At 37.7% G+C, this 14,138-nt stretch overlaps 1 protein-coding gene and 1 pseudogene across 2 annotated transcripts in view; one reads left to right on the top strand and one right to left on the bottom strand.

Moving 5' to 3' along the window:
• Positions 1-14,138, bottom strand: part of Wb (wing blister) — a 227,041-nt gene that overhangs the window by 25,301 nt on the left and 187,602 nt on the right. The window lies entirely within an intron of this gene.
• LOC138938847 (uncharacterized) lies at positions 8,201-9,379 on the top strand (annotated as a pseudogene).

Here is a 14,138-nt window from a genome sequence, read left to right as displayed (position 1 = left end):
TAGTAGAACTAGGAGAGTTCTAAGCCAGTTCCTCCGAGGGGTATGCGGGGCGAGGGGAAACTGTACGGGCGAGGGGGCATGACGTTACGCGGGCGGAGGGGGATTTTGGTGGCGCGGGGAAATGACGTCACGCGGGGGAATGTCGACAAGGTAATATAGTTTTTCAAACAAAAACGAAAAACCATTATCCTTTTAATTTTTTCTAGGAAGAGCCGTTTATTGGGGGTTGCATGTTGGGATATCTTTATAATCGGCGCGTGTGTATTACAAAGGTGGGTGCCGATGTTCGGATCCTCGAATTTATATTATATTATATTTATATTATATTATGAACAAATAGCGCCTCGCAAGATTGCACGTGCGACCGAATCGGCGCGATGTCCTCTTCATTTCTTTTCTAGGAAGAGCCGTTTATCCGGGGTCACAACATTTATAAATAATATTGTTACGTTCTGCCGATGGATGATAAAAACAAATATAATAAACAGACCGTAATTATATCTATGGGTAACCATGAGAAAGATACAGGAAGATCGGTGATGAAACGACGCCGGTCTCCTCGAGATGACAAGAAAAAAAATAAATAGATATCGACTAGATAATAAAGTTCTTCTAACAAAATACCCAACAAACACAGCTGTACATAATGACAATAATTTTTTCTAACGAAATATTCAATAAACATAGCTGCATCCGCAGCAATGAAAATACTCATAAGAAAATAGAATTTTCTCTAACATGATCTTTATCGCGCTGTACACAGTAGCCAAGAGTTTTTCGGCGATCGCGGGGGTAACGTCGACAGGTCGCATACCGATCGTTTGATGCTTGCGCATGTTGTAATCCGATATGACTTTAGAAATACAACCGTTTTAAACTTCTATCAATTTGCACGGGATAATTTTAATACCGCCATTCTCTTTCCTTCTCGCTCTCACGATGTCCATTTCCGTTTGACGTTTGCTCGTGACCCTGCTCGACAGCCGTTCCTGAACCGTTCGGCCGTCCTAGTCGTTCGTGAACCGTCCGTAGCTGTCCGTGAACCGTTTGTCGTCGTCCATTGTCGTTCGTTGGCGTTTCGTTAGCGTTCGTTACTCGTTTCTAATCTAGCGATATTCGCACGTCGAAGCTCGTTTACCACAATCTGTAACGCTCGCACGTCTTTCTCTAACGCGGCAAACCTTGAATTTTTGCAATCTTTGGGATTCGCGGTGCGAAATATCTGAGAAAACATGACCGACATCCTTAACATCGAAGGCGAGCCGGTCTTTTACGATCGTATCGTCAAGATCAAGACTCGCACGTACAACCCATACGCCAATACGACGTTTGAGCACAGCGATGAGATACGAATACCCATACAACAACAGGATCTGTATACGTTGCCGTATAAAAGTTTTCTATACATCGAGGGAAAACTAAAGATAAACAAACCAGCTCAAGGATCTAATGTGGTACTGGGAAATAATTGCATCGCGTTTATGTTCGATGAGATTCGATACGAACTCGACGGTGTGAAGATTGATGGCAACAGAAATGTTGGAATAATTAGCACACTCAAGAACTATGTAACGATATCATCCGATAAAACCGTGATTATGAGGAACGCCGGCTGGGATGTGCATACTAACACGAATGGATACTTTAATTTTTGCGTACCGCTCTACATGTTATTGGGATTTTGCGAGGATTACAGGCGCGTGGTGATTAACGCTCGTCACGAATTGATCTTAATACGATCGCGCAACGACAACAATTGCCTGATTAGAAATTTGGTGTTGGAGCCTGTGATCGACATATTCAAGATACAATGGCGAATGCCGCACGTCGTATTGAACGAGATTAACAAGCTGTCGATGCTGCGCGCCTTGGAAAGCGGACAATACCTCAGTATGGGTTTTCGCTTGTGGGATTTGTACGAATTTCCGCTATTGCAGCGTACAACCAAACATTCGTGGCCTATTAAGACCGCGACTCAGCTGGAGAAGCCGCGATACGTTGTTTTCGTTCTACAGACAGGCCGGAAAAACGTCATGTCCGAGGATACGAGTCGATTCGACGACTGCAAATTGACCAACGTGAAACTCTATCTGAACTCGGAATGTTATCCGTACGACGATATGAATCTGGATTTCGATAAAAACAGATGGTCGATTCTGTACGAAGGAAAACGTTTCTGCAAAAATTATTACGGATACGAGTATCTCGAGCCGAGTCTCTCCGTCACGCAATTTTTACGTAACGGTCCGTTCGTGACCATCGATTGCTCTCGACAAAACGAATCGGTCAAGAGCGCAACCGTGGATGTGAGATTGGAATTCGAGTGTAAGGAGAACGTGCCGCCGAATACCACAGCGTACTGTCTCATCATACACGATCGCGTGATTCAGTACAACCCGTTGACCAATGTTGTGCGCAAAATCACCTAAGTGTGGGGGGAATGAGACGATATAAAATCTATAATACATCAGGATCAATCGCAGTTTTCTTCTTCTCGACGTGCTGATATAAAAAACGTCATGTCCGTATCAACGTTCGTGGATCTACAAGGATTCTTCGTCGGGATGAAATTTGTCGTAAAGGAGGTGGCGGTGTTGAGAAAGGGGACCGTTCTGGCGCATTACATTTTTACATACTCCCTACCATGGAATCTCCTCACAAAATCCGACAAATCGTGTGCTTCCTGGCTGATCGCGAATCACTATGGATTACGATGGGAAGACGGAAACATGCCGTACAGCATGGCTAAACGCTTGATTACATCAGCCGTGCTTGGTACAGAAGAGGATGATGAGACGTTGACTCTCGTGTACGTCAAGGAATGTCAGAAACGAAAATGGCGGATTTGCTTGAGAATCTTGCGAGAGAAAATTTAATCATCGAGACTTTGGATGCTGATTACGAAGATATTGAATCTTTAAATAATCTAGATGTTACTAATACTATACGATGCGGAAAACATGTTAAGAATTGCGCCTTACAGAATGTATTAAAAATATTTAGCTGGTGGTCGCAATGCCAAAAAAAAATTGCAATATTTTTATAAATAAAATGTGTAAACGTATTTAATGTTTTTTATTTCTTATTCTCCCCACTCCTTTCCTCGCGAGTCGTTTCTAAGAATTCTTTTTAACGTTGACCGTTTCCCCTTCTCCTAAATTTTCAGAGCAATAATCTCCCATCGCATCATACGTTGACCGTTTCCCCTTCTCCTAAATTTTCAGAGCATTGATCTCCCACCACATCATACTTTTGAAAAATAAGCGTATCTTCACGTATCATGTATATTCGATTAATTTTTATATGATCAGTGTCGTGTCAACAGCTAGTACCAACGGTCCACTTCTCATAACCGAGAGACAAAATGTACTTCGTTGAAGGAAGCACCAGCAACGGTTGCAAACGCGTGAATTACTACGTTCCACGAGACGAAATTAAGCCGTGCAAGAAACCACGAGATGAAATTAAGCCGTACAAGAAACCACTTGATTTGTAAGTATCACAAATGTTTCATACATATATATATATATATATATTTCATATGTTTTTTCCATGCTATTTCATATTTTTTGTATTTTGCAGATGCGATAAACCTCGTTGTATACCATGTATTTTGGTACGCAGATTTGCTTTGACGCGTACTGCTTATAAATACTTGGATATTGGAATCAGCGTTGGAATAACATCTTACGTGGAATTGCATCTCGGCGATAACCGAGGCAATCAAATCGTATTATCTATTGACACATGGGAATCGCTAATGCTGAAACGAGCGGACGTTGAACAACTTGTACAAACGCCTAATCATGCACCGATATGGATTAACGATTTAACAATTGAGATTGTTAAAATAAGTGATGCGAGTGTTGTCAAACTTACGTTGCGCGCTTCTTGCTTGTACATGAAACCGTCAACAATATTTTTCTTATTCGAACTCGAACACTGTGTTAATCACGAATATTTGAAGCTGTGCGAGAATCTAGAAGCTGTAAATGAGAGTTTCGATCAATTTGTTCGGAGTTTGCAAAGTAATATGTTTGGCGCCGAGAGAGATTCTGCGGCCAAAATCTTGCGCGAAGTTTATGATAAAACATTTATCGTAGATTGCGAACTATTTGCTTATGCTGTGGATGAAATTTTGTCTGAAACCTTGAGACGGGGTGATGTATGGTAATATAAATAAATAAATAAATGTGTTAAAAACTGAAAAAAAATGATTATGTATTTCTTTCGCTTCCCTTCCTTGCATATCCTCAGTACAAACCACACGCGCGTCTTAAGGTACGATGCCGTAATGCGTGGGAGAAGGATGGCGCGAGGCGTTCGCATGAGCGTGGGAAAGGGATAGCGTTCTTAAGTCGGTGCGATAAGTATAGCGTTCGTAAGACGGTGAGTATGAGGGAGATAGCGCGAGGCGACCGCATGCACGCATGTGGGAGAAGGACAGCGCGAGTAGGAAAAGGATAGCATTCTATGGGCGTGCGAGAAGGATAGCGCGAGGCATGCACGTGTGTAGGAGAAGGATAGAGTCCGCATTGGCGTGGGAAAAGGATGACGTTCACGGAAGAAAGAGAGATAATGCGAGGCATGCATGTGGGAAAAGGAAAGAAGAAGGTGCAGAAATAAATGATACTTTTAATTATAATAAAAATAATAAGTTTATTCAATAATCGTGTGTATAATACAAATGTGTGTGCGCGCGCGCGTGTGTGTGTGTTTTTAAAAATAATAAAAAATAATAAAAATAATAATAAAAAATAATAAAAATATATATGCGATGCTCCTTCTAAAACAAAAAAACCAAATTAATATAAAATTTAATTTTTTAATATTTAATATACAACAATTTTTTAAAAATAGATACAATCAATTTTTGGACCTCTTGCTCGGAGGCTCGTCCCACCGTTCCTGTACGTCCTCCTCGTAGGGCTCGAGCCCGAACAGACGTCTTAGGTCTAAATGAAGACCGTCGGGGCCATTGTCTTCCCACACGTCCTCGCGGAACTCGCGCTCGTGCCGTCGCAACGCTCTCACAAATCGCCGGCGTTCTATGTTCACAAATCCTGGGATCTTTATATCCATTTTACTCTATCGTACTGTAAAATAAAATTAAAATTGAATAATAATATATTATAAATAATTAATACAACGTAAATGTAATATAAAATAAAATATGCTACTTACTCTTTGGAAAACCACTAAATTCAGCAGGGCTCTCAGCAGCCCCATCACCAGGTCTTGCGACCACCACGACGCGTTATAGCGTTCTCGGCACAAAACTAATTCAATTAATGACGGCATTTTTTAGTACCTATCCTGTCGCATCGGAAAAATCCAGATCTGCTGCGGCACCCTTCGTTCTTCATTATATATTTTTCATCTATCGCGTTATGGTACCGCGATGGTTCTATCTTGTTTATATTATTTATAAATTCGAGCGGCAGGACATCGGCGCTCGCCTTATCATCTAATTCTAATGTTACGCGCAATAGTGCGCGAGCGGCTCGTCCTGGAAAAAATGAAGAGGCCACCGCGATGGTTCTATTTTGTTTATAATAAATTATAGCAGCCGAACATCGGCGCTCAGCTTATCATCTTTCTACGAAATTCAATAATGCCGCACGTGCAATAGTGCAGTGTGAGACGATATTTGTTTATAATGTTTATAAATTCGAACAGCCGGACATCAGCACTCGCCCTTTGTAATACACCACGCTGTTTATGCTCCCGCGATAATCTCCCCCGCCCGCGTGACGTCATTCCCCAGCGCTGCCAAAATCCCCCTCCGCCCACGCGGTTTCCCCTCGCCCCGCATACCCCTCGGAGGACCAGAGTTAGAACCGGCTTAGTAATACTACTTATAAAAGAAAAACCAATTTTATATAAAAATTCTATAGCTCTTTAAAGGAAACAATAAGACAATTTGCATCCTATGCTGTGTTCTATATCTCGCGAAGTGTCGCGATAGGAGGCAGAAGATATGAATATGAATATCGCGCGGAAATTAATAATGAGCGACGCATCAAGCTCGTAATCTCGTCATTTATAAACAAATCGTTCGAGCCTTCTTTGAGCTACGACCGCGTCTCTCGTCAGGCTATTTCGAAGGTAGCAGCAAACGATACTTGACCGGAGTTGCCGATTTATTGGTCGATAAATTGCACGCTATTACCGTCTGCTCGGCGGAGACGCGTTCGTTGAAGATCGTCCTGCCGATTCGCGAATAGCGAGAATGTGTTTTTCGATTATCGCAGAAGTCGGAAAAATCTTACGCAAAATACGGATGACTGATCAATTGAAATCCCGAGATTAGTGGGCAGAGCTAATCGTAAATTTTAATGATAGATTCTATGAAATTTAAAGCCTTATATCTCATCGAGCAAGAAAATTATAAAAAAATCAAGTCCGCTTCAATTTAATTAAACAATAAGAATTTATTTTTTAATTAAAATAAGGATTAATATAAATAAGAATAAATATTAATCAAAAATAAGAGGATTTACTTTTTGATCAAAATTAAAATTATATAATTTTAAAACACTATCGACAATATATGTCACGTAGAATAGGCTTTAAAAGCAGACAGGAAAAAGCAAAATATACCTGTATATTCAAAGCTGCAATTTTATAATGGAGTCTTCAATCGCGCGTGATTATTTGACAATCAACCGGAGCATCCCTCTTTAATTGCCGCTATATCTAGATTATTAAATATGTCCTGTTTTTGACGTCCAACGGATATAAATGTTCCTGTATGACGGAAAATTTTAGCGGTCTTTATTTTACACGCTCTCCGACGTTTTCAAGGTGCAGCCTGCTATAATTTTGCCGCGAACAAATGCGATAATGTCATAGCGAACAAGTCTCGCTTGTCAACTTGCCGTGTTCGGTCCGCGTGTCGGCGTTGTTCTTATTGGAATACTTGTCATGCAAATCAGGGATGTTTATGCGGTGATCCATAATAAACGCCATTTTAGTACCTGTTTGTATTTATCTCGCACGATTTTTTTTTCGCGATTGATATCCAATTAAGTTGATTGTCGCAAGTTTAAATAGCAAAATTTTAAAGACGAGAACGTTATAATCTTGCAAAGAAGAAACGATTTTTTTATTTTATAACGGATCAACTCGTAATTTTTTATCCACGTTGTATCAGTGACGATATTTTTCATGTGATGATAAAGTAATTTTAATTTATCGAAAATGCGAATTGTGGGGATAGAAATCTATTAAATTAAGAGAATACAATATCGAATTATTCTGTATACTTTCTGCATCCATAAATTCGCGCAATGATGTTTAAAGGTTTCTAAAAAATGTTTCTTCTCTTCAAAATAAATTCTTATTTATATAAATATATATATAGGGTGTTCCAGGTCAGATCAATGAAACTTTAGGATCTTATAGGAAATTGAATTTGAAACAAAAAGTTCGTATAAACAGGTCCAGAAACGCTTCGTTAAAAAGTTATAGCTAATAAATTTCGAAAAATCATATTTTTTTGATGATTTTTAAAAATCTCTTCAAAACCCTTTATTAATTTGAAAAAATAACGAAATAAATCTGATGGGTAATTAAATACCTGAATTACACCAATTTCATTTAATTCTGATAAAGTGTTAAAAAAAAAATAAACTCAAAACAACGAAAAAAGCAGAAACTTGAAAAAAACATTACATTCGTAGTACAAACATTGCAAATTCAAACATAAAAATATTCTTATTAAATTTTGATCATAACTAATTACTTACAGAGAGTTTATTAGCTATAACTTTTTAACGGAGCGTACGCGATCTCGATCAAGAGATTGTAGAAGAAGTAGGGATGAGACGAAAGAAAAGCTGGAAATCCTTCAGACTCAGCTGAATAACCTCACTAGCATACTCGGTCAATTGATCCAACGGCCTGATAGGTGCATGTTAGGATAGTTTCCACACGAAACTTTCCTAGTTGCATCATGTTTTGACATCTACGAAGGTTAAAACAAAGATTATGTAGGTTTCCATACGAAACATACTCATAATCTAATTAAAGCGCAGCAGTTCCACACAAATGCCAAAGCGCTATGTCCATACAATATAAAAAAAGAAATCTATGAAGGAAATTCAATAAAAACATACATTCACAGCTTAAAAGTTTTGTTTACGAAGCTTAGTTATGAAGTTAGACAATTCCAAAGTCAAACTTATATCATGTCCACATGACAACGACAATTTTAAGATGTACAGAACGTATAGAGTCGCAATTCCACACGAATGCCACTGGCAATAAGCCACATGACATATTTGATAAATGACATATTTTGTTATTCAAAAATGTGTTTACCCTCCTATATTCTCTCTTCTGTGTTCCTTTTTTCAGATATTACTGAAAACAAAGAAAACCGGGATAGTCAAACTGTTCCCTCAGTAGAGCAGATTTCATCTGAGCACATAGAAAATTCATCTGTTAATGAGATAACTGATGAGCCGGTCATCTTCGATTGGATTTATTGGGGGAAGATCCCAATACAAGTAAAGAATTGACAATCAAGTTCCATCCAAAGTTCAAACACAGATGGGAGAAATGAATGTAGGAGGGTTTTCCGAAGGAAAATAAGAAAACTATCCTACAAAAGTATCCAAGAAAACGAGAATTATATTCTGAGGCTCCCAAGATTAATTTGAAAATCGTTCCAATCTTGTCCGAGATTGCTATTAAAAGAAATCATCATTTTCTTGAGACACAAAACTGTGTAGGCCCTGCAATATCAGCTCTAGCTGCTGTAGTATCATTAATTCTCGATGATCCCGATTACGGCATTGATCAGGGAATACTCACAAAGTATTTTTGTGATGCTGGAAAGTTATTGACTGACGTTTTCTATCAGCAGTCTGTGGCCAGAAAATCTTTTATCACTCCTTTGCTAAATAAGGGCGTTAAACTCATAATTGAGGCTACTACATCGTATGAATGGAAGCAAATTTGCCGAACAGATTAAAGAAGTTCAGTCAATCGGAAAGGCAAAAATCAGAGCTCAAGATAAACCAAAAGTATTGACTTATAAATCAGGCAATCAGGAAAACTTGAAATATCCACCTGCCAGGTACAAGCAGGTGGGGACGTATCAACAATTAAATTCAAGCCAAGGAGTCAAAGAACAAGCCAAAGTACATCATAATCCTCGAGTCGGACGTCAAGCCAATCGACGTCAACGAAGAAGTAAAGGAGATAAGAGTCCAAGCGGGTCGTTTTAGACTTTTCACTGACCAGTAGAAAGAGATCACTACTGACAAATATATTCTCAACTGCTTGAAAGGATATAAGATTTCTTTCAGAGAAACTCCTCGCCAAGACAAATCATCTAAAGACATTGTCTGGTCAGAATCAGATCAGATAAAAATTGCTCTGGAGATCAACAATTTAATGTCCAAAAATGCAGTTGAAGAATGTGAAGATTGCGAGGGACAGTTTGTCTCTTCTTGGTTCCGAAATCTGATGGTTCTAACAGATTTATTATTAATCTAAGAAAGTTAAATGAATTTATAGATACTTGTTATTTTAAAATGGAGGACATTCGTTCAGTTAAAAACCTACTAACTCAGGGGGCATATATGTGCTCCCTCCATTTAAAGGACGCATATTTTCTTGTCCCAATACATATAAAACACAGAAAATATTTACGATTCAAATTCAAGAACAAACTGTTCCAATTTACATGTCTACCCTTTGGACTATCCACAAGTCCGTACATTCATATAAAAATTATGAAACCAGTCATGCATAAATTGAAAACAATAGGCATTTTATCTCTAATTTATATTGACGATCTTCTCTTTATACATAAATCCTATAATATCCTAATGTAAATGAAGCAATAAACCTGCTAGAACATTTAGGTTTTGCAATAAATTATTCAAAGAGCTCAATAACCCCAAACCAAAAATGTAAATATTTAGATTTCATAATTAATTCCGTTGAATTTAGACTAGAGTTAACTGAAAAGAAAAAACTGTAGATCGCAAATTTGACTAATCAATTCAAGGTAGGAAGTTGCTATAAAATTCGTGAGATGGCTAGAGTACTCGGGATGCTAACAGCGGCATGTCCGGCGACAGCATACGGCTCAATTTACTGTAAACGGTTAGAAAGGTAGAAATTCTTGGCACTACTCCTAAATGACAATGATGGAAGGATTGATATAAATAAAGCCATGTCTAATGACTTACTCTGGTGGAAAGAAAACTCGATGTAACCCTGTTAGAACTCTTAAATTCGCCCTAGAAATATCTTCAGATGCTTCATTAACTGGCTGGAGAGCTTACTGTCAAGGATTTAGTGGCCAAGGTTTCTGGAATCGACGAATTACTAGCGGCTTTCTTTGCACTTAAATGTTTTGCTCCTTCATTGTATAACTGCGAAATTCTGCTAAGAATGGATAATACGTCTGCAATATCTTACATAAATAGAACAGGAAGTGTTCAATTTCCTCACCTTAGTGAGTTAGCCAGAAAGATCTGGCAGTGGTGCGGAAGCCGGAAAATTTGGATCTTTGCATCGTATACAGGGTGTTTCAGAACAACCTTCCATCCTTAAAATGACATATTCCTGATACGATTTCTAAGACGATTTTTCCTTTACCAAAATTTGAATTGAAGCGTGATTTGGTTTCGGCGGGCTCGTTCGATCGCAATTATGTGAAACGTCTCGTTCGGATATGATCCGTTCCCATCTTTGTTTATTAACTCCCATAATATAATAGAATAAAAGATATGACAACGGAAGGTGCGGTACACCCTCTATTGGGGCCCGGCGTGCCAGTTTCAAATTCTATACTCTGAAATGTTGTGAGATTTGCGCAATGCTAAGCATTACTACTTGTCATCATCTTCGAACGAAATGTTTCATATAATTGCGATCGATAATTTTCTATAAGACCCTGAAGTTTCATTGACCTGACTTAGAATACTCTGTATATTATATGTTTACCCGTCAAGAGTTAAAATTTACATTAACCTTTAGAAATATTCAATAATTACAGTCTAGAGTGCTATGTATGTGAAATGCAATTTTATAGTGGAGGCGATAAGAATCGCAATGATATTGCGTTTCTAAAAGCATACGTGCATCAAGAATCATGTTTTATACTTGTATATTGTAGACAGGCGCAATTACGTTCGGCCAGAAATGCCAGGCAACAGAGCGCGACCGTTTAAACATCACTTCTTATGCAAATCGGGGCAATCTTTACGGTGATCGACGGTAAATCTGCTTTAGAATTTAAGTAGCTGTTTGTACATACTCCGGGCGCGTTGCTCATGGCGATTTTACTGCTGTTGCTGAAAGTGTCTTGACGTCGACGATGTTATAAAAGGCATTTTTACTGATGCAGAATCAACTTAGCCGCCTTTTTTAACCGATGTGTAAGAAAATATCGAGCAAACTTATGAAGCCAAAAATAAGAAGACTCGCGAAGTGACCAATTTTCGCTTCTTCAAATCGTGCAGAGGGATCTTTACATAACAAAGTAAAATACATTTCAGGCGAGCTGTCTGCGGGCAAATCTGACATTTTCGTACAGAATTTCTTTCATAGCATCTCATCAACATTCTTAGAAATAAATTATACACTGCACAATTTTAATATCATCGTATTTAATAAGGATGCGGCGCGATAAGAATATTTTCTTAATAGCTTTATTGCGTGAATTAAAGTTGCTATGTGATGGAATTATTATAAATTCGGTGAAAAATGCCGTTTATTGCTCTTGATGATCCTTGCAAGATGTAATCGCACAATTATTATCGCTGAAATGACATTTACAATTTTTAATTGCAATATTAAATTCCTTTCACCGCATCTTCATCGCAGCCAAAGATATTAATTATTAATCATATCCAGCCTTCTGAATCTCGTTATAGACATTATGTCTCCATTGCGATGATAACGAGCAAGTTTGCATTAAAAAATTCTGTTGTAAGAGAATTTTCGCAGATAAATATTAATTCATCGTAAAGCGACGCTTAAACTTTGACGTTCTCTAAAATCCAGCCGGATTTATCTTCTACGCTTTTATCTGGTAAATTTATATGGAATCTATTTCATGCTCGCTATGCAACTTCATAAATTTATGTGGCAATTTTTTAACTTATATTAATTTTTTAATTTATATTGTCCGCCATGATAAATCAAGAGAAATGTTCTTCACACTTTAAAATGCTTCCTTTATTTTACCGTACAATAAACACTTATTGAAAACTATTAAGCTATCAGAGTAGATACTTCGCTTCTCTCTTTCTATAATAATTCAGAAAAGTATCCTGCAATTTTTTTTTTTTTTTTTATCTGAGAAGAGAAGCAAAAGATATGCATTGAATTTTTTCGTGAATACATTTGGCAGGCATTTATTCTTCGATCGATCGTGTAACACAATCGAATTGATTATGTTAAAGCAAATGTAATGTCATCGTGCGAAAGAGGCGGATTTTTAAGCGCATCACACTTTATGAACGCATCCATTGTCGAAAGTGCGTATGAAAGAAAAAGAAAAGCAGAAATGTCATATTTGTCACTTGAATATTTCTGTCAGCGTCGCACGAGAGAGTCATCGAACGTCTCGTTTCAAGCACGTATCTTTGCGAGAGTCACTCGCCCCGAGAAACAAGCGCCAAGGATTCGATCGCGCGAGGACCTCTTTTCTGGTTGTCGTTACGTTGGCTCGCGACTCGTAAAGATATCCCACTGCGCAAATTTACCATCCCGATTGGGCAAAATTGCGCGCGTTTGACTCCGTAAACGTGCGATGAGCGTGTAAAATGTCTGAAAACGCGCACGGCAGGGCGACGGTTAAGACGCGTATAAAACTGGCTGCCGTATATATGGCGATCTTGAAACGCCAAGAGATCTCGAGATTCTCTGTCGGAGAGCCACAGACCAACGTGTCTATCTAAAGCTTGTAAAAAAATTCTCTGAGAATTTCCTGATTTTTCAGATAATTTATTCAAAATTCCAAGCAAAACTACAGAATTTTTAGATGGAACTTTTTAAAATCAGTTTTTTTTTGCATGCGTTTTCTAATGCTTTTCACTCATACAAAGGAAAAATAAACCACTTAAATTTGAAATATTAAATTTAAAAATGTGCTGAAAAGAACTGAATGACTTTTGTAAGGTAAGCATTTTTCATTTGTATAATATTTTCTATCATTAATTGTAAGAATTACAATAAAAAAAGTGTACCCAGTATTGGATATTCAGTATTTTTTGCTATGACAATGAACATATATGGTAATCAAAGAGAGAAAGATATACAATATTTATAATATATTTGAAACATAAAATTCATAATCGATTGGGCAATCAGGTTGCTAATGGTTGCAATATAAGAACAAAATGATTAGAGAGAATTTAAAAAAAAAATTCTCTACGTTCAAATAAAATTCCGTGAGAATTCCTTGATTTTTCAAGGTAAAAACAAAATCCCTGAGAATTCCAGATTTTTTAGATTTTTCCAGGGAGTAGACATCTTGTGGGCGGTTCATATGTTACACGATTCCGCAGAATTTGAAATTGATAGGAGTTTTTGTTTTGAAGGATTTACAGGATTAACCAACCAAAGAAAGCCACAAGATCGACAAGTTACGTAATCATAAATGAAAAAGAAAAAGTCACATTTACGAAAGCGATATGATTGAAAGACTCGGTTAAATCATTCGTAATAAATGTGTACAAAGAAAAATAATAATCACAAGCTTTACAGGATGTCGAGAGACATGATGAAGACACGGGATAATCGGCGTGATAGTGTAGCATCGTGGCTAAATGATTTATGAGGCGTCATACGCCAATAATTGACATGGTTTTTCGTGTCACATCAGCACGGTTGTATATTCATGCGCTTTACAGTTTGATCGATTATAATACACGAGCGAAAGGAATAAACATTGGTGCGTGCATCGCCAAGAGATTGTATATATCGTATAATTAATGATATATCTTAGATTACGTCAGTTGATCATCGACAATTATTTCATTCAATATCTCACCTCATTGTCGATTAAAGTTTAATCTAGGATATACAGGGTGTCCCAGAATTACATCGACAAACTTCAGTTTCTTGATTATAAAGGATACCAAAGTAAGCCAATTTCATCAACAAAC

The sequence above is a fragment of the Polyergus mexicanus genome, unplaced genomic scaffold (genome assembly GCF_030449975.1).
Source record: "Polyergus mexicanus isolate NDT 795.1 unplaced genomic scaffold, iyPolMexi1.0 SCAF_1, whole genome shotgun sequence".
Taxonomy (NCBI): domain Eukaryota; kingdom Metazoa; phylum Arthropoda; class Insecta; order Hymenoptera; family Formicidae; genus Polyergus; species Polyergus mexicanus.
This window is presented reverse-complemented; position numbering and strand designations above follow the sequence as displayed.